The sequence below is a fragment of the Rousettus aegyptiacus genome, unplaced genomic scaffold (assembly GCF_014176215.1).
Source record: "Rousettus aegyptiacus isolate mRouAeg1 unplaced genomic scaffold, mRouAeg1.p scaffold_m13_p_4, whole genome shotgun sequence".
NCBI lineage: Eukaryota > Metazoa > Chordata > Mammalia > Chiroptera > Pteropodidae > Rousettus > Rousettus aegyptiacus.
The window spans coordinates 45286861-45308574 of record NW_023416307.1 but is presented as its reverse complement, the minus strand read 5'-3'; the positions used below and the strand labels follow the sequence as shown (position 1 = coordinate 45308574).

The following is a 21714-nucleotide window of genomic DNA, read 5'->3' as shown; positions in this document are numbered from 1 at the left end:
AGCTCATGCTATCTGCATACTGTCCATCACTGACTAGAAGCAACCTGTCTTTTATCAGTAGCTGTATTCTACTCATGGTACATTTTTCATAGATTATGAAGCCATTACTAAAGGTAGAACTCTTAACTTTAAAGTAAAATATCTCAGGAGCCATTTATTGGAAAATTTTGGTGGTGGGGGGGGCAACACAGTGGCTTAACAGAAGACTAGCTTGACATAACTTCTTAAAATAAGTAAAGCTCTTGGTAATGGAAACGAAACTAAATGTAAACAAAATTGTCCAATAGGATTTGTACATGGCTTCCAATTACTGCCTGCCTCCACACTCATTTTTGATCCTAAGTCTGGTATCATCCTAGAAGAGAATTTTACAGAGAGAACACCACTCTGGTGTTCTCTTATCAGTTCATTACCTCAGGGATTTACTCCTTATTGAAATCCTTGGTGATGGTTGGGGTGGAGAGTGGGGTTGCAGATATAAAAGGTATTTGCATTGATGGGGGAAGAAAGCACTTACTTTGAATCAAGATATTAGCCGTATTTTACAGATGATAAAACCGCAGGCACAGAGAGGTTAAGTAATTTGCCCAAGGTCACATAATAAGAGCTGGGATTTCAACACAGTCTAGTTTGCTTTTAAAATGCAGTGCTCAGACATGGTAATAGTACCAGGGTTATTATTAATCTATAAGTGTTTATTGGAAACCTATTAAGCCCATGACATAGATATTCTACATTCAGCGATAGAGCAACAGGTTATGTATGGCCCAAGTGCTTTCAGTTATTAGAGCTAGTGCTTGAGAATGAGACATTGTTTTATTTATTTATTCAGTTTGAATTTATTAAATGGGCCTATATCAGGCAAGTCACTTTGAGACTAGACTAGAGAGTTAAATAAAATATTTGTATCCAGGATTGTGGCAAGAAGGTGGATCTGATATGTCATATACATATGAACAGAATCAGGAAGTGCCAAGAGCTGTGAGATTCACTGGGAAAAATTAGGTAATAGGGAAGGATTTGAGAACAAAGAGATAATATTCCTAACACTTGTCTTTCCCTTTCCATCCTATTGTGTTTCTTCTGAAGGTAATGAATAACTCTTGAAGACTTAGAAGAAGAATACATGATAACAGGCACACAATTGCCTAATGAGTAGGAAGGAGGGAAGACTAAGATGTATTGGTAGCCTCAAGCAGGGCATTGGCAGGGGAATGGAGAATAAGAAATGGTCTACAGCAAGGATCCCCAACGCTGGGGCCATGGACCAGTACCTGCTTGTGGCCTGTTAGGAACCAGCCCGCACAGCAGTAGGTGAGCCACAGGCAAGTGAGAGAATCTTCATCTGTATTTGCAGCCGCTTCCCAGCACTAGCATCACCTCCTCAGCTCCACCTCAGATCATCAGGCATTAGACTCTTATAGGAGCATGGATCCCTGGTACCAAAAAGTTGGGGACCACTGGTCTACAGGACATTTATGGAATTAAACTCTACAAGGCTTATTATTGTTTAAATATTGCAGCAGTATATAAGGAGAGTTTGGCATACACAAGCTAGGTAACCTGTTTTTTTTCTCTGACTTTTGTGGCTAAACCCACATTTATTCCCATCATCTTGCTGCTGGTCTTTGTAATTCTTGGTTTTTCCATGGTACGGTGTCCTCACATCCACCTTATCACCAGAGTATTGTTGTTGTTGTTGTTAAAAACATAGACCCTATTACAATGAAAAAAAAAAAATCTAGCCATAAGCTCCTGGCATCAAACTTTCAAAGGAATGTGCATTCTTATGGGACATCAGTTCTCCCTCAGTTGAGATTAGTACATAACAGTTCCCAAAACTGGAATATTATGTGAATGTTATCCTGAGGCCAAGGGGAAAGAAACTAGAGTAGGGATTCTCAGGCAGTTGGGGCAGGGGTGGGAGGGCAGTAAGAAGAAAAGAGCAGGGAAAGATGTTTTAGTTTTGTTTTGATTTTAGCTCAATCTCATTTTGTAAATAAATACCCCACAGTCAAAAACAATGATATTGGCTGTGCTAAGAGCCCTGAGTCAAAAATAAACCAGGCCTCTAGTGTTCCATTAGGGTAATCATCCCTACCATTCCTACACTTCTCTATATTTCTAGCATGTTAATAGATGGATTTTGGTGTGCAATCCACTCATTTCTCTGAAGTTCTTATAATTACATTCACTCATCTATAAGACAGTGGAACAAAACAGAGCCAATTTATGGTTTGATGTGAAATCTTTGGTTTGACCTTTGGGGATATATTTTATCTCAGGAAATAGAGATCATAGTTTAAATTAGGTCACTGTGACTAAGATACAGAATATTATTCACATCCAGTTACTTAAAAAAAGAGAAGGGATGACTTGACTAAAAGCATGGACAACTACTTAAAAAATGCCAGTTGAAATTAGAGTAAGTGAAAGAAAAATGCTTCCAGGAGCCACTGACTGTTTAAAATATTCAGGAAATTTTTCTAAGCCTGATTTCGCATTCGTGGTTCCTCTAATTCTCACAAAAATTAATATGCGAACGTCAATAGATTTTGTGTTCACTTATAACTTTCAGAAACTTGGAAGCTTAGGCTGCTGAAATGTTATAAGCTAGATAATGAACTTCCTTAGAATTTGTAAACCTAATTTTAAAATAAATACCCTAGATTAGAATTTAACCATATAATTCATCAGTAGTGGTCAATATTATATTTTTCTAATGGCTATACCCTTCTCTTAACTTTTAGGCATTTTACGAACCCCAAAGCAGTGAATTTCAGAAAGTTGGATGCTTCCAAAGGGAAGCTTAAGGACAAATAATTCAGTTATTTGTTATAAAACCTCTTGTAGTTCTCAGGCATTGAAATAGATTTAAACAAAATGTTGTCATCGAAATGTCCAAAATGTTCTTAAGTGACGTTTTTATATTAAGTCAGTTTTTGCAAGAAAATTCTTGATTTGGGCCAGAGGCTTAATTTCTCAGCAGTGTTAAATTCCTTTGATTTTTTTTTTTCACTAACCTATCATACCTAGCAATTTAAAATTTTTTTTTTCTTAAAAATGAAACCATGCTTGTTAGGGTTTCTCAGAGTAACTTCCTTAGAAATCATGATGGTACTCCTTGATCTTACATGATTTGAGATTAAGAGTAGAAACCCTCATGTCCCAGTGCGAAAAACAGGCAGTTAGGCTGGGGAACAAGAGTATGCTATGAAGAAAGCATGGTTAGGGTTGTTGCAAAGATACTAAAGAAAGTTCAAGAATATATTTGTCCTGGTTCCTTAGTTGGCATTCAGTTTTTCTTTCTCATCTTAAGGAGTTACCAGCATTGGTGGAAATAAGTGGCAGGAGCTGTTGGAGAGTGTGGGCGGCAGACACAGTGGAAGGGATTGGTCCCGGAGGTAGAGTAGAGCAGTGAAGTAAGGATGTAATAATGAATGGGAAGATGTCACTTTTTCCAATTCTGGAAATTCATAGCTTTCTCATTCTCTTGGTCTTTGCTTCTTTTAAGATGACTTTTCCAATTTATCATTCTCCAGTGTTGGATAGCAATTAATTAAGTGCTTTCGATCCTTCCTGGAGCAACTGTGCTGGGAGTCCCTTTCTCATGGAAGACTAGCTCTCCATAATACATTTACCAAATACATACTGAGCACTTACTATGTGCACTGGCTTTTTAAAAGTATAGAGTACACAGACCTGTTGCTCAAGGGACCCATGATCAGTGGGGAAGGCAGGCATGTAGAGAGCTAATTATGCTATTGTGGTTCAGGCTGGGGATAATAGAGACATACCCATAGGGCTACAGAAGTAGTTGGAAGTCACTGCACTGTTACCAGCTTCCAAGAGGCAGGTGCTGCCTGTTTGGATTGGCTTCCTCTCTGGCCCAGGCTTTGTTGCTGGGAAGTCCTTGGGTACCAGGAGGAAATTCACAAAGGTGGTTATTAAAGCAAAACTTCCGCAATTGAATGTCTTGTTGGTAGCTAATAAGAATAGCCTCCTTCCCCATTCCATTAAGTTAATAGAACAGCAGGGGAAGAAGGAAGCCACAGTATGTCACTATAAAGATTCTTCAAACAGAAGTCAGTTGATTTCTCCCAGAATGAAATCTGGCCTTTGTTTGGTGAGTTTCCTTTGTATGGCATTCTCTGGTCTTTTCCCAACATCCTTTTATTATCGGGATAGAACACTGTGACCCTTTGTACAGAGTTAAAACAACAGCATTAGCTCAAGTGAAGGTTGAATTTTGCTGACCTTTTTACATTTTCCCTATAGCTTGCCGTTTGCATCAGCAAAGCAGTGAGCCCTTCTCCCCCCACAGCTTCCAGCATGTTGTTGAACTTGTCAAGGCAGTTAAGTCTCTTATGCTCTTTTAAGTTGATATAAACATGTCACTGTTTCCATTCCTGGTCATCCCCATTCTTCCTTTTACTCCCACTCTGTTACCAAGTTGTTTCTTACATTCCTGAGATCATTATTCTCCATTAAATTTCAGAACTTTGACCCATTTTTTTTAAACTCCAAGAGTGTGTCTGTTGCAGTTCCCATGGATCCCAGCAGTTTTTGCATTGGTTTAGGGCGCGCTTTTACCTCTTGGGGTGTTGTCAGTACCCATTAGCTTCACCGTTAGGTTAAAAGATTGATCTATAAGAATTAAATAAATGCTGCTTATACACAAGAGAGTATATTTTATCACCATCTCAATGGAAAAGGAGTAGGTCTTCAACAAGCTGATCACCAGATCTGGACTAAAATCTTCTATGCACAAGACACTGTGCTGGCCTCTTAAAGGTATGTGTAGAAGAATATATACTCTCCTAAATTATACTGTCTGGAACTATTGAAGTGATCTTGGGAATTTTGGTATTCTATCTTGTACTCTTTTTTGGGGGGATAGGGTTAGGGGAGGGAATTTCTTCTTGCTTTTGGTCTGCTCCAAACGCATCTCTGTCTGCTACCTCCATCTTCCAAAGTCAGATCCCAAATTCTTTTCTAATTTCTGACTATTTCAGGTTGAAGGTCAACTATGCATTAGTTCTGGGAGTGACTGAGAAAGATTGGGGAAGAAGAAGAAGGGCCCCTAAATGGTAACCCTTCCCATATTTCATATATTCTGAAAGTAGGTTTATACCTGTAGATACTTTTCCTATTCTTTATCTTTTCCTTCATTCCCATGTTTCTGTGGAAAGATGCTCTTAATTGGCTTTTCTTTTTTTTTTACTGAAAAGTAAATGAATTTAAAATTCTGCCTAAAACAAAGGTGTCACACCATACCACCCTGTAGCAAATTTGTTTGAATTTTGTCTCCTACAGAAAGATTCTGTGAGGTTAGGTATGGCAACTTCTTTCTTTGTTCTCAGGATTCACATCAGTAACCTAGATAGATATCCATTAGGAAACTTCCAAAGGATCAAGTGCTTGCTTTAGATGGAGGAGAGATGCAAGATTCTGTTCCCAGGGGGCAAGAGAAGAGAATAGTCCTGATGGAAGGGAGGCCTCAAGAGAGAGCTGTGAGATGAGCAAAGTCCATTCTGACTAGAGGTCAGAACTGGCTGGTTTCAGATATTTCTCTCAGAACTTAACATTTCTAGCTCTTATTGCTAACCCTGAAAGCTAGTGCTTCTCAGACTTTCATGTGCATATAAATAACCAGGTGATTTTGTTAAAAGGTGGCTTCAATTCAGGAGGTCTGGGGTGGAGCCTGAGATTAGCATTTCTAACAAGCTCCCAAATGATACTTTTGCTTCTAGTTTGAGGATCACACTCTGAGTAGCCAGCAAGACTCTAAACTACCCATCACTATGTAAAAGGAAGCAAGATAAGATATTTAAAGTCAAACCTTCCAAGCTTTTCAAAATTGATTTATAGGTAGTGTTGAATTCCACTTCTTTCTGTTCCAATTTTCCTCTTACCCCTCCTCCTTGTCAGAAGGTTGGCAGCAGCTCCTTCAGTACTCTTTGCTATAAATGAACCCAAGTTACCCTGGGATGAGGTCATATTTTCCAAAGACATGCTTCTAGTCTGTGGTAAAGGGGGAGGGTTTGTCTGGGAGTTGAGGCCTGAGAAGTGTAGCCTGTGTAAGATAGAGCAGAGTCTGGGCAAAGCGTGGGTTTGAGGACACTCCCCAGGCAGAGGAAGTGGGGAGGCCTGAGCAGCTGCCAGTGCTTTTCTAATTCTGTCTCCTGGATTTACGGAAGTATAATGGCCTGTTCAAGGCATCCCAGTGGACTCTAGCAAGAAAAATCTCTGTCACTTCTGTTGCTACTAGGAAGCTTAATTAGAGTTTAATATTTAAAGAGGGATTAATTAACCTGGATTATCACTCACGCTTCTTGAAATTATGTTTTCTATAAATATGGACTTTCAGAATGCGATATTGTTATTTATAAGAAATATATATTTGGTCTTTGTCCAATTATCGTTCCAGGCTCACAGCTCTTAAAACTCTTAGAATTTTCTGTGATGAGTGATAGAGATGTCTTTTGTTATGTCAATGAGGTGACTTTTAGCCATTAGGTAATCTAAGGATGAGGATAATTGTGAACCACTTTGTGATTAGAAGATTAGAACTATCAGTACCAGCTCTCACCTCACATCTCTGAGAGGAGAAGAAGGGCTGGAGATTGCCAGTGGTCAGCGATTTAATTAATCTTGTTTATTTAATGAATCGCCCACAAAAACCAAAAAGGTTATAGTTTCAAAATCTTTTGAGTTGGAGAATACATGGAGATAAAGAGAGAGTGGCACACCTGAAGAGGGCACGGAAGCTCTGTGCCTCTTCCCATGTACCTTGCCTTAGGCTTGTCTTCTGTTTGTTGCTGAGTTGTATCCTTTCATAATAAATCAGTAATCTGTGAGTGAACCAGTTTCCTGAGTTCTATGAGTTGCTCTAGCAAATTACTCCAATACAGGGAGGGGTTTATGAGAACCTTTGATTATAGCCAGTCAGTCATAAGTATGGGTAACAACCTGGGCTTTTGATTAGCATCTGTAGGACTGAGCCTTTAACCTGTGGTCTCTGATGCTATTTCCAGGTGGATAGTATCAGACTTGAGTTGAATTGTAGAACACTAAGTTGGTGTCCAAAGAGTTGCTTGTTGGTGTGTGGAACCATACCCTCCCAAGCACATATCAGAGTTCATCTCAGAACCATGTATAGAGAGCCCCAATATCAAATATTGTGAATGAAAAGAATATATAAAGATTTCCCAAAATTCCTTTGAAAAGAATCTAGTTAAAAATTACATAATTTTCATAAATATTTATTGAGTACCTCTTGTGTGGAATCCCTGTATTAAGTACTTGGGATTACAGTTGTGAACCAAATGAAGGTGGTAGCTGCCCCCACAGGACTGCCTGTAGTCTACTTGGTGAGAGATAGACACTTAACAAGCTGTTTTAGTGCCATAACAGAAGACCACAGACTGGGGAGCTTAAATAGAGACATTCGTTTTTTCTCACAGTTCTGCAGACTAGAAGTCCAAGAGCAAGGCTCCATGTGCTCAAGTTTCTGGTCAGAACTTTTTCCTAGCTTGCAAACAGCTGCCTTCTCATGTCCTCACATGGTCTTTTCTCAGTGTATGTACACATGCGCATGCGTGCGTACACACACACACACACACACACACACACACACACACAAAGTGGCGGGGCTGGGTGGGGGGAGAGAGGGAAAATGAGAGGAAGAGAACACTCTCTGATCTTTCTTCTTATGAGGACACTAATCCTGTGGAACAGGGCCCCACCCTTAAGACATCATTTAACCTTAATTGCTTTTAGAAGTCCTACCTCCAAATACAGTCTGGATTTCAACACATGAATTGGGGGGAAGGGGGGTGCAAACATTCAATATATAACACAAATAAACACACAATTAATACCTAATTATGAAGTATGGTACATGCCAAAACGAAAAGATAGAGGCTCTATTTAGAGCTATATTCCATGGAATTGCTTTGTAAAGATTATTTTTATTATCTACCAAAAATATAAATCGATAGAGCCAGGAGGATAAAATTGAGAATGGTATTATATTTTATGTTCCCTTTTCAAAAAAGAGTCTATTTTATTCATCCTTGCTTCAGTGCTCACATAGTAATCTCTGACTTCCTTCAAGAGAATGTGATCATTTTGTGAAATATAACTATGCTGATTGCTTGACTCTTGAAATGTAATTAGTAGATGCCTTACATATCTAAGTACAGAGACTTTTGGTATTTAATGAAACCAGAGAAGAGAAAAAAATAACACCTTGTATCTGGCAAGAGTTCCTATCCCAGAATATGCTTACATTTTGTTTAGCATTTAAAGGTCCCCGTTACATGAATTGAAAACTTTTTCATTATTGTGGTTGTTAGTCAAGCAAAAAGGGTATAATTAAAAACATATCAATGTGAAAATTTTTCAATTTTCCAGAATTAGTTTTATAATAATCAAATATAACATCACTTTTTGGCAGAAGAAAATCAACTTGAAAAGTTTTTTAGTTTTTATCCAAACCAAAACAAACTTGAATAAGTAAGGAGAAAACTGCTGATCATGAGACAGTATATGGTGTGCTCCTATTATTACTCCTAACTCAAAAATGCACCCTTAAAGCTTGTTTATGAGCACAGAGGTCAGTGTTCTCCAGTGTTTCCATGTGATGTCTGTGTTACACATCCCCATTTCATTTCTATTGGGGAACATATGGGAGTCTCTTGATTGATTAGGTCCCTTCTTTAAAGAGCAAGAAAGATGTATAGTTCACTTTGACTGCTGAGGAAGGAGAACAGGCTTAGGGATGCCTAAAGAACATGATAGTTGACTTTCCCACTTCTACTTCTTGTGGGACTTTTCTTGGAGAATTGTATTGAGTTTTGGGCTAACCATTTAAAAAGAATACTGAAAATATGGAGCTACTTAAGATGAAGAATAAGATGTGAAGGGGCATATAGCTCTTGTAATGAGAAGAAGGGGGAATATTTTTAGTTCTCTCAGTTCTCACCCACAATTCTGGGTAGGGAGGAGAGATTAGGGCAGTACCTGAGAGTGTCTTCATATGCCTGGTGGCCAGGCAGGTAGAATTCATTTGGGCTACAAAGATTGGATTAATAGGTGAATGTTTTAAGGTCACAGAACTTGCACAAAGTGAGGAAGACCTTTTAAGCAGTTATGACTGTCCATTCACAAATGGGCTGCCTTGGGTAGGAAAAACACTAATGTCGGCCTCTCTATAGGGGACCACTCAAAACCCCATGAAGTGAAGTTGTTATACATGACATAGGAGTACCCTGGTGTGAAACATCTGAACTGTAAGTCCAGTAGTATCACTCCCAGTGCAAGATTATATGCTGTATAATTCCTTTTATGTGAAATTCTTTAAAAATACAGATTAACCCACAGAGTAGAAAACAGATCAGTGGTTGCATCAGAATGAATAGAAGGAAAGTGATGGATTACAGAGAGGTACAAAGAAACATTTAGGGGTGACGGATATATTATCTTGATTGTGGTATGCTTTTGTGGGCAAATAGATATGTCAAAACTCACCAAATTGTATTCTTTAATTTGAGTAGTTTATGGGTCATCAACTATACCTTAGTAAAGACTATATGCTTGTATATACACATATATACACATATATACATACATACATATATATACATACTCACAAATCTATACATACACACATAATCATATACATAGTTACACACATACAGTCAAATGTTCTTAGTTATGTTAGTAACCTCACTGCCCTCAGCTTATATTTGTGTAAAATGTTGATATAATATTACTTCCCTTGTGGAGAAAGAATAGGGCTGAGCACATGGCACTCAATAAATGTTAGCTAAAATTATTACCCTGTCTGTTATTTGGAACAAAATTGTGTTCCCTGAAGGTTTTTTTTTTTTTTATTGTTGTTGCAAAATCTAACTCTTGAGGAAGCATGAATAGAACAAATAGGAGAAGCCTTTCAAAATGTCATTCCCAGGCCCTGAGAAGGGAAAACCTTGTGCTCAGAAAATTTCCATCCTCCCCCACAGCTGAAATGCCTTCCTTGATTGAAATGCCTCTCTCAGCATTTCTATTTTGAACACCCTTTCTTGGGGTATCCTAATCCAGCTTCGAGAATTCATTGTGGGTTGAAACCTGGCAGATTAAATCTTGGGGAAGGAAAGTGATTCGAAAGTAATATTGTTCTTAAAACGACAAAACAAATATTTCAGATTTTCATTATTTTCTGTTTCAATTAAGTTATTGAGGATTTGCAGATGCTTGAATTTGCCAAATGGAAGATTTCCTTTGCTTCTTTAATTTTTTTTTAAAAAGTAGACTATGCTATAACTTTTCAAAGTCAGCTATTCTTTAAGTAAAATCTTACTATTGCTGCTACTGAATTCCCAGGATTTGTATCTATTTTTTAAAAAAACTGAGGAGTCTATTGAAATAGAAAGTTGAGCAAATTATTTAACCTTTTTCATATTAAATTGCGTTGTTTGAGCATAGACGGAAATGACATTGTTTATTTTAGTTCCATAAATTTCAGTCACCTCTATTCCCACTTATATTTTTTTAAGAGAAAAACAAAAACAAAAACAAAAAGCTTGCTGTGTACTGGTTGCCTATCATCGTGACTATGGTGATTTTTTTTCTTCAGTTACCTTTTCACTCCCCTGTCATTCAAAGCGACTTTTCATATCCTAACCCACATCTACATGAATTGTGATGAACATTATCCTGTTCTCACAACATTCATAACATGATAGTACTATTATTAATGTCAGAGATGGTGAATTAATAAGAACTCCATTATCTACAACTGTGATGAGACTGCCTACTTAGATTTGCAGATCAGGAAATCACTACAGAATAAAATCTTGATTTCAGAAGGCATTTGACAGTATCTTTTATTATATTCTAAATTCATGGCCAGCTGTAGAAATGTTTTCTTATTGGTGTTACATGCATTTGTAGCTGCTTGGATGTATTTATATGGTAGCAAATAACTAATTAGAATTAAATTGGAGGGAGGACTCTAGTAGTAAGCTTCAGTATACTAAACCCCATTCTTTTAAAATGATCTGCATGGAACTGAGATGACTTCATAAGATAACTAAGAAAAGAAGATCAATTTATCGTACAGAGAGTCTCTATGATAGAAGGCAAATGGAATCTAATGGACCTGTGTTCTAACATTTGTCAAAAAAACTCATACATGTGCACACTTAGCCATAAAACTTATTAGACTTATGAGAAGGACTAAAAGCTTTAGTAAATTAATGGGAATCAATGATAAGACATGTCTGCCAGACAAAAGCCAATGAGATCTAGGACTGCATCTATAGGAGCGTATCTGACTTTCTGTGTTTATTTCTAATTTCTTCTCTTAAAGAAGACATTCATATGGAGAGGGTTAGAGCATATAATTTGACACATTAATTTAAGTACTGGAGATTTTTTCCCTGCAAAATAGAAGACTTCATGAGAATATAATTGTTGTCTTCAACTATCTAAAGAGTTACTATAGGAAAAGGGAGTACATTATTCTTGTCTTGATTTTTCCAAAGTATAAAACCAGGAGCAGTGGTGAAGTTAGAGGATTTAATGTTAGAAAAATTACGTTTGATTTCGATCTTTGGTAGGACAGAATGGACTTTTTTTTGGAAAGTAGTGATTTCTTTAACACAGGAAAAATTTAGCCAGAGACTAGACAAACACCTTTGGTTAATTTAGACTAGCATTCTTACAGCAGGCCCTGCAGATCGCTACTCACAAAATATTCCACAAGACTCTGAGTCAATGAGCGTTGAGAAACAGATTATAGTATATTGCTCACTTGAATATTCAGAATGTGCACCAGCATATTAGAGGCTCTGACAGTCCCACAATAGGCAAACCTGTTTAACTTGGTGTAACTTAACATTTCTCAAATTTATTTAAATCCTAAAAAATCTTCCATTTATTGTGGTACAGGTGTGCTTCAGAACACACATTGAGAAACACAATTAAAGGAGGTAGATCTGATGACTTTGATTACATGAAACCATTCTGTCCATATTTATGAACACATTCATGTGTTAATTTATGTGTGTATGTGAGTCCATGTAATAGTTTTAATGATTAAATAATCCTTTAAGGATCCCAACTGCCTCAAGAACACTACAATTCTTAACTTTCCCTCAGAGAGGTCATGAAGCCAAATGTAGTCACCACACATCATCAACTGCTCATCAACAGAAAAGTAAGTCTGTAACCCCAGAACTGATTTTTATTCTTCCCTTTCCTCCCCTGCTATTTAGGCAAAGAGCCAATTTCTTGAAAGTGGTGAGGGAGGGCAAGAGTAGATGTGAGAGAATACAAGTTCGAACCACATCTTAAACATCTGGTTTTATTTATGTGCAAGCACTATGCACAGAACTTAATTAATGTGACTGCAAATAACTGCGTGTTTCTTGAAACGTTATGTAAGCCTTATGTATGTGTATTTCTTTTTCCTAAACACTCTGACCCGGTGCTCCTTATCACGCCGTCGAGATTTTGTTATGAGCAAGAGTTATGAATGCGCATAGCAGTGTCTCTTCCCCTTTTTTGACTGTTTTCTTTTTCTGTAGTTTTCTTTCTAGAAAACTACTACTTTGGCAAGGGTTGAGGATTGAGTCATGCACATGCCTTTACTCACGTCTTCTGTAATTTGAAGCCAGAATCTGAAGCAAATTCCAATACAGCTGTGACAGGCAGCCATTTAGTTCTAGAAATGCTATCCACACACATATGCACACACCTGCAAAGCTATTTTTCTTGTTCCTCTGGAAAGACTTAGGGCTGGGAGGACATGTAGATAGGAAGCAGCAAGGGAAATCTCTCTCCTGTCTCTTATAGAACCTTTCTTTTTAATTTGTGAGTGATACAATACAGCTCAAGAAAAAACTTTGCTTCCAGAATGTTGCAGCTGATCTCCAGCTGTTATCCCTATAGTTCAATTAGACATGAAAAGTCTTCAGACCTGAAAAGCTGCTCCAGGAGAATATTTGTGTAAATGTTTTACGTTAATATTACATATCTCAATACAGTTAGCCAAAAATATGGAAAGTAATAGCTTTGGAGTAGGCCAAAGACATGGTATTAAGCTTTTCCCTCTCTCTCTCTCTCTCTCTCTCTCTCCGCCTCCTTCTTAATATTAGAATTATCAATATCAATAACCTACCAGGTAAAAAGATTCTCTAATAAAATGAAGTAAAACCTAGTGCCATTATTTTCAAACAATTTTCTTAAATTAACAGAAGCCATTTTTCAAATGAAAACTTAAATAATTGCAATTTTTTTAAAATGAAAAATAGCAATTAGTGAAGAGAGTTGTGTCAGTGGAATTGTACCTCTTCTGTGTGCTACAGTCCTTGAAGCACCGCTGAGGTGTTTTCAGGAACTTGGTGTGACAAACAATGCTTTATAATTTGCGAAATCAAAAGACTCGTATGCATCAGGAAGGATGAAATAAGCTCTCTGTGATAAAATATGAGGCAAATATTATGTTGAGTCTGGCATCTGAATCCAAAAAAATTAAAATAAAGTAATTAGTAAGACTCCCTCACAACAGGTGAGTCTTTTGTGCCCCCGGGTTTAGGAATTAGTGCTCTAGGTTAGCTTTTCCCACTCCACAAAGAAAATTATACAGCCACTTGATCTTCAGTCCAATATGTAGAGTACTTTTGATTGTAAGCATGACGCTAATACTAGAGACAAAGATATGGAATGTCTAGTCATTAATTCTATGATTTTTTTTCTTTCACATTCTAGATCATTTCAATTCTATTCACTATGTATTGAGTGTCTACTTTAAGGAACATACTTAGAAGATTAAAAAAATAATGGGTAAGGTGAAATCCTGCTCTAAAGAGGAAGAAGGTTCAACTATCCAGAATAAAAACAGGTTACCTTAAGTACTATAGTGCAATGAAAACGAGCTCTATGAGAGCTCAGGGGATTGCCTATTTGTCAACTGAAGGATTAGAGGGACCTGAAATAGGTGATAATTGAGTTCTTCCTTGGAATATGAGTAGATTTCTGTGCTGTGTCCAAAGGAATAGTTATAGTAAAGATTCAAAAGCAGAAGAAACCTAAAGAGTATGAAATATGGAAGTTCATGTTCGGGGAGTGATGAGATGAGTAGGCAGATGGAGCTGCTTGTCAGAGAAGAAGTAGAGAAACCCTTAAGGGTGACCTTAGTCTAGTTGGGTTCTTTTCGAAGGTCTTAGACAGAAATTCCATTATGGAGGTGGTGAGTGTTTGTGAATCATATTATACTGTTAAGCAAGGAGCATAAATGAGATGTGGTCATGATAGATATGATGGGAGGAAGATTTGTATTTATTTAAAAGGAATCTGGGAACATGAAGAATAGATGTAGTTGAGATGAGGCTACTTACTTGACATTGAGGTGGTGAAATTGTTTCAGGTTGGGAAGACTAAAGATGCAGTAGGTGTAACAAAGTGTATAGTAGGCACATGCATAGCATGATGGTTCTGATGGATCAGAACATGGCTGGATGATGTGATAGAGACATAAATACTTAACTGCTAGCCACAATGATTTTTAACTTCAAATAGTACATAGTATTTGTTTTAAAATAAAAGACATTTTTTGACTAAAAATTTTGTTTTTAAAATAAATGTTTTTTACTCTTCTAAGGAATTATATGCATTCTTTATCAAAGATAAAAATTAGAGGATAGTGATAAGTAAAAAGAAGAAAATAAAAATCATTAGATAATCTCAATGCCTGAGAATAATTGTTGATAACATGATGAGGTATACCTTTCTAGTCATTTTTTCCCCTTATGCTTATGAATATTCCACTCAAAACTAGTATCACTTTGCCAGTACTGTTTGCAACTTATATTTTCTACTAATTAGAATGACTTAATTAGGGTTTCATTATACAAATTACCAAAAACTTATTTAATTCAAACTAATGATGGGCACTTGGTTAGTTTAATCCTCTTTTTTTCAATTATAAATGTTACTAAGGAAAATCTCTAATTCAATTTTTATATTTGTATCATTGTTTTTGTAATGTTAATTCTCATCTTTGGGGTCATTGTGTTTAAAAGTTTATTTTTAATTATTTACTATTACTGGTCACTATGATAAGCTATTCTAGCAAAAGTATCCAGGACTACAGTGGCCCACATTCCAACATGGATGAGGCCTTTGGAGTTCTGATCTTCTCCTTTTCATCATCTACCAAGAGTACATTTGGCCAGAATAATGGAATTTGGCCTCATTATACCTGAGTCAATTATTCTTCCTTTTCTCATCTTCCACATAATTAAATTCATATTGTGTGATCACAGAAGGGAAAGAATCGTGTTTACCTCTACCCCTTAAGTGTTTGGCAGAAGTTGTCTTAAGGCGTTACATCAAAGTAAGTGTGACATCTTATATCGGTCAGATTCAAGCAGCAAAAAATAGAACTGGATATATTTTAAGAAATTTATCGTAAGGAAATGGTTTATATGATTGGGGGTCTGACTAAGCAAGTCTGAAATCCATAGGGCAGATCATTAAGGAGAGACATACTTTCACTCTTGACCATAAGCTAAAGCTGTTGTCTACAGAAGGGATTTATTTTTCCTCAGGGAAAAAAGAAATTCTCTTCTTAAGGCCTTTCAATGGATTAAATCAGGCCCACTCAGATTATCTAGGATAATCTCCTTTGCTTAAAGTAAACTGAGTATGGACTTTAATCACATCTATGAAATAAGTTCGCACTAACATCTAGCTTAATGTTTGATTAGGGACTGTAGCTTAGCTAAATTGACACATGAAACTGACTATCACACTTCTGTAGTTAGTTCTCTCTTTCTGCCTGTATCTTCCTGTCTCTCTTTCTTTCTGCCATAATTAGAACTAGGGTTTATGAAGGGGTGGAAGGGCAAGAATAAAATCTAGTAAGCAAGAAAGCAAGTTAATGGAAGAAGAAAATTTAAGTTGATTTTTTTTTCAGATGCTTTTTCTAGCAATGACTGCCCTATTTTTCTTTGCTGAAGGAGAAGCAAGTTTAAGTATCTCAGCTTCCAGAAGGCTCAGATCTAGGTGTACAGCCCAATTACATTTATTTTCTTACCATTTAGAAATAAAGTCAAGTTCCTTACCTTGGCCTGCAATGCCTTAGATGACCTGGGCCTTGCTTGCTTATATAGCTTTATTTTATATCATTAGATCCCAGATACTCTAGCACATTTTTCTTTTCCTCAGACACGCTAAGGAGCCTTTGCACTTTTTTCTTTCCCTTGAATATCGTGCTCTAAGTCTACTCTCTCCTGGCTTTGTGTTGAGATCTCAGCTCAGACATTACCTCCTCAGAGAGGCCTTCCTGGCCACTCTATTTAAAAGAGCTTCCTCCTCCCAAAATACTTTAACCCACTATCCAATTTTAATTTTCATAGTGAAAGTTATATCTATAATAATCTTAGTAATTAAGAATTTTCTTAGTTATCCTACATCTCCACTTTATCTGCATCATTGAGAGCAAAGACTCTCATTTTGTTCTTCACTAAATCACAGTGACGTTTAATTGCACTCATGTGACATTTAGTAGTGCTTTACTCCCTTCTTGTGGAACAGATAGATACATCACAATTTACTTTCCAGGTACAATTAATTATTTATACACACACACACACAATCATACATATAAACACACACACATACATATATACATACATATATACATATACATTTTATCTATCCCTCAACACTATAATTTCCTGTTAAATATATTTATATTGTAAATTACCTTATAATATTATTTTTGGAAGTCGTATATATATATACCTTATGATAAAAGTGTGCTTTTGCATAATCAATCAAGTTTCCCTGGTGAGGTGTCTCATTCTCCAGTCCTGAATGGAGTATAATATGTCAATGTCTTAGGATTCTTACTGGGACCAAAAGGGAGGCAAGTGTCAGAACTGTGTTCCATGTGTGATTCATTCTAGGAAGAGGTATGGCAGCTGCGAGGGAACTGAGAGCCCTGGGATATGCCTTGGCTGAAATTTTCTGTATCGTTCCACCACGCTGACTGCTCTGTACTGTACAATACCTCTCATTCGGTATCTGGTTTAGCCGAAACTAATGTGTCATATGTTAGAATTATGATGTGCTATGAGAAAGCAGAGAGTATCTGAGGAATTATTTCTACTTCTAACTAGTTCCAAAGAAGCATTGACTAATGATTTTCAAAATATCTCAGGAATGAAATTGGGCACTTATTCATTCCCTTATTTGTGCTTTTGTTTTGTTTATATTTTAAACACACTCGTTTGACCTTATATATATTTTAACAGATGTGCAATATGTTAACTAAAAATTTTTTAAAATGTAAGCAATTTCTTTTTAATTTTTATACTTATTTACAAAGTGTTTACTGCTCAGGAAGTCCAGTAGAGCAAGATATTTCTATTGTTTGTTTCGATTTGATTTCTCCCTGGAATTCATGCAGATAACATTTCAAATTCTTATTTTATAACAAAAACCTGCTTTTAATGCAGATTTGTAAGAAAATTTTGTTGGTATATTTTTAAAAGATGTGTTTTTTTTTTTATGCCACTATGTGTATGTTCAAAAAATAGAAGAATTTTATCAATGGTGAAATAAAATCAATAATCAAAAACCTCCCCCAAAACAAAAGTCCTGGACCAGAAGACTTGCTTCATAGGTGAATTTTACCAAACATTCAAAGAAGAATTATCACCTATGTTTCTCAAACTATTACAAAAAATTCAAGAAGAGGGAAGTCTCCCTAACTCCTTTGATGAGGCCACCGTTACCTTGATTCCAAAACCAGGCAAAGACATTACAAAAAAAGAAAACTATAGGCCGATATCTCTTATGAACATTGATGCAAAAATCCTCAACAAAATATTAGCAAACCAAATTCAGCAATGCATTAAAAATATCATACACTATAATCAAGTTAGATTTATTCTTGGGATGTAAGTTGGTTCAATATCCGCAAATCAATGTGATACAACACATTAACAAATCAAAAGATAAAAATCATATGATTATATCAATAGATACAGAAAAAGTGTTCGACAAAATCCAGCCTCTATTTATGATAAAAAATCTCAGCAAAGTGGTAATGAAGGGAACATACCTCAACATAAAAAAAGGCTGTATATGACAAGCCTACAGCTAACGTCATACTCAATGGGGAAAAGCTGAAAGCATTTTCCTTAAGATCAGGAACAAGATAAGGATGCCCACTTTCACCATTCCTCTTCAACACTGCATTTGAAGTCTTAGCCTCAACAATAAGACAAGAAAGAGAAATAAAAGGCATCCAATTGGAAAGAAAGAAGTAAAACTCTTGTTATTTGTCAATGACATGATACTATATATAGAGAACCCTAAAGATTCCACCAAAAAACTTTTAGAAATGATCAACGAATTCAGTAAAGTAGTAGGTTACAAAATAAATATGCAGAAGTCAGTGGCATTTTTATACAGCAATGATGAACTTTCAGAAAGAGAAATTAAGAAAACAATCCCATTTACAATTGCATAGAAAACTTTTTATAGTTTTCTATAAAATACCTGGGAAACAAATCAACCAAGAAGGTAGAAGACCTGTTTTCAGAAAATTATGTCACTGAAAAAAGAAAGTGAAGAAAATACAAGTAAATGGAAGCATATACCCTGTTCATGGGGAGGAAGAATCAACATTGTTAAATTGTCCATACTACCCAAAGTAATCTATAAATTCAATGCAATCCCTATCAAAATACAATGGCATTTTTCATATCAAACTATACCAGAAGTCTACAGTAATCAAAACAGCATGGTACTGGCATAAAAACAGATACATTGATCAATGGAACGAAATAGAGAGCCCAGAAATAAATCCACACCTATATGCTCACTTAATATGTGACAAATGAGGTAAGAATATACAATGGGATAAAGACAGTCTCTTCAATAAATGGTATTAGGAAAATTAAACAGATACATGCAAATAAAAAAAAAAAACAAGCTGGACCATCTTCTTCCTCCATATACAAGAGACTCAAAATAGATTAAAGATTTAAATGTAAGACCTGAAACCATAAATCTTTTAGAAGAAAACATAGGCAGTAAACTCTCTGATATTACAGGAATTTCTTTTCAGATATTTCTCCTTGGGCAAAGGAAACAAAGGGAAAAATAAACAAATAGGATTACATCAAACTAAAAAGTTTTTGTACAGCAAAGGAAACCATCAACAAAACAAAAAGACAACTGACTGGGAGAAGATATTTGCTAATGATACATCTGATAAGAGGTTACTATCCAAAATTTATAAAGAACTTATACAACTCAAAAACAAAACAAAAAAAAAACCAACAATCCAATTAGAAAATTAGCAGAAGACCTGAAGAGATACTTCTCCAAAGAGGAAATACAGATGGCTAACAAATATATGAAAAGATGTTCAAGGTTGCTAATCATCAGAGAAATGCAAATTAAAACCACAATGAGATAGCACCTCACACCTGTCAGAATGGCTATCATCAATAAATCAAAAAACAGCAAGTGTTGGCGAGGATGTAGAGAAAAGGGATCCCTCCTACATTGTTGGCGGGATTGCAAATTGTACAGATGCTATGGAAAACGTTACAGAGGTTTCTCAAAAAATTAAAAGTGGATATTCCTTTTGACCCAGCAATTGCACTTCTGGGTATGTATCCTAAGAAAATCAAAGCAGTAATTCATAAAGATCTATGTACTTCATTATTCATGGCAGCACAATTTATAATAGCCAAGATATGGAAGCAACCTAACTGCCCATCAACAGATGATTGATTAAAGAAATTATGGTTCATATATACAATGGAATATTACTCGGCCATTTAAAAAAAATGAAATCCTACCATTTGCAATGACATGGATAGACCTAGAGGTTATTATTTTGAGTAAAATAAGTCAGACAGAGAAAGATATATACCATATGATTTCACTTATATGCATTATCTAAGGAACAAAGAGAACAAACTAATTAAAAACAGACTCACAAATATAGTGGACAATTTGGTAATGGACAGAAGGGAGGAGGGTTAGGAGGCTGGAAGAATGGGGTGAAGGGTTAAAGAAATACAAATTAGTAGTTGATAGTTGGGTACAGGGAGCATGGCAGAGGGAATGCAGTTAGCATTAATAGGATGGCTAAGTGGAGGGCCAGGGGAGGATCGTTTTATGAACATTATAGATGTCTAACCCATGTACTGTATCTTTGAAACTAATTTAAATAAATACATTTATTTTAAAAAATAGAACAGTTTCATGGGCTCATTATAATCTCAAAGTTTGAATATTATAGCTAGCAAATCTTTTATGAAAAAAAGTTGCACTCTATTTTCCTTATTGCCTATATTATTCTGTGGTCAGAGGGACATGAACTTATATAGGTTATCAGGATCTAATAGGTCAGTTTTTGGTAATGGATTAATGATTATGTCCTCTCTAAGAATTTCTGAATTAGAAATATACTGTATAGAACTTTCACACTTCCTACTCTGATAGTCGTACACAGGTGTACAACAGGACAGGCAATAGATGCCAAGCATAATAGAACTCAAAAGAGACAACGATGTTTTCTATGATTATCAAAAAGTAACACATCTAATTTATGATCGCTTTCTGCAGATGTGAGTGTTCTAGTTCAGGGAGTTTCCTCAAATGTCATTTGCTTTTATGAAGACACTCTTGCAAAAATATAATTTTCTGTCTGTATCTCAATGCACTAAGGCTACCTACATTGTCAGTATTATTTGAATTATGAAATAATTCAGTTGAAGGATTGTGTTTCTTTCTGAAAAATTTCACCAGCATAACAACAGACAACTCATTTGTTTACATATGCTTACTATTTAAGTGATTGACTTTGACTTAATTCAATAGCTTTGCTAATGTTTATAAATTACAAAAAGGATGCCTTATCTAGCTAAAGTTGGTTTGGTAGTTGTAATTTAAAATGGTAAATGAGGGGAATATCTCAAATGGAGATCCACATTGAAACAAGTATTTAAAAAAAAATTTAGATCACTTTTGGGCATGATGAAAACTTATCATCAAATGACTACACTCCAGGTGTCCTGGCTCAGTTCTTTAGATGGGATTTAGAATTGTTTTTTTGTCATCAGTGGCACGTCCTATACTGCAAATTAAACACAAATCATAGTAGTTGACAATGAAAAAAATAAAAATCAGAGAACTCATGTAGCTCTAAGAAACAAAAACGTTTAACTTGGAGAAAAGGTAACATGGAGATTCGAAAGTGCTCTTCAATTTCTGGAAAAACTGTAAGTCAGAAGAGATGGGACTGCTTAGAAATGACTGGAAAAGTCAGAACCAGTTGAATTGGAAGGATTTTATAGCTTACAGTTCTACAGTCAGATCTAATCTAATGAACTTCACTCCTAAGAGAGTTCACACAAAACCTGGGCAGTCTGTAGCAGAGTAGATGCAAACGTACTCAAGAAAGTTGCTTATCTCTTTCTTCCTGCAGTTACTGGAGAACTAAAAGAGACTGCGAGTACAGTAGAAAGAACATTTTACTGAGGGTCAGAAAACCTGAGTTTTAGCTCTCATACTGCTATTGACTCTTAAGAATCTTGAGCAGACCTCCTACCCTTACTCCCTTCATCTCTCAGCTGCAGTGTCTCCATCAGAAGGTCAGGCTGGGTGGCCTCT

General features: G+C 36.1%; 1 protein-coding gene across 2 annotated transcripts in view; it reads left to right on the top strand.

Annotated features, from left to right (window-relative positions):
- P3H2 (prolyl 3-hydroxylase 2) overlaps nucleotides 1–21714 on the top strand; it is a 138790-nt gene that overhangs the window by 46939 nt on the left and 70137 nt on the right. Inside the window, exon 1 of one of the 2 annotated variants that reach the window (XM_036218505.1) lies at nucleotides 1974–4794. The exons of the other annotated variant lie outside the window; for it this stretch is intronic. The gene's annotated coding sequence lies outside the window, so the exon portion shown is untranslated. Of the gene's footprint in view, nucleotides 1–1973; nucleotides 4795–21714 lie in introns of those variants that run through there. 2 annotated transcript variants of the gene reach the window in all.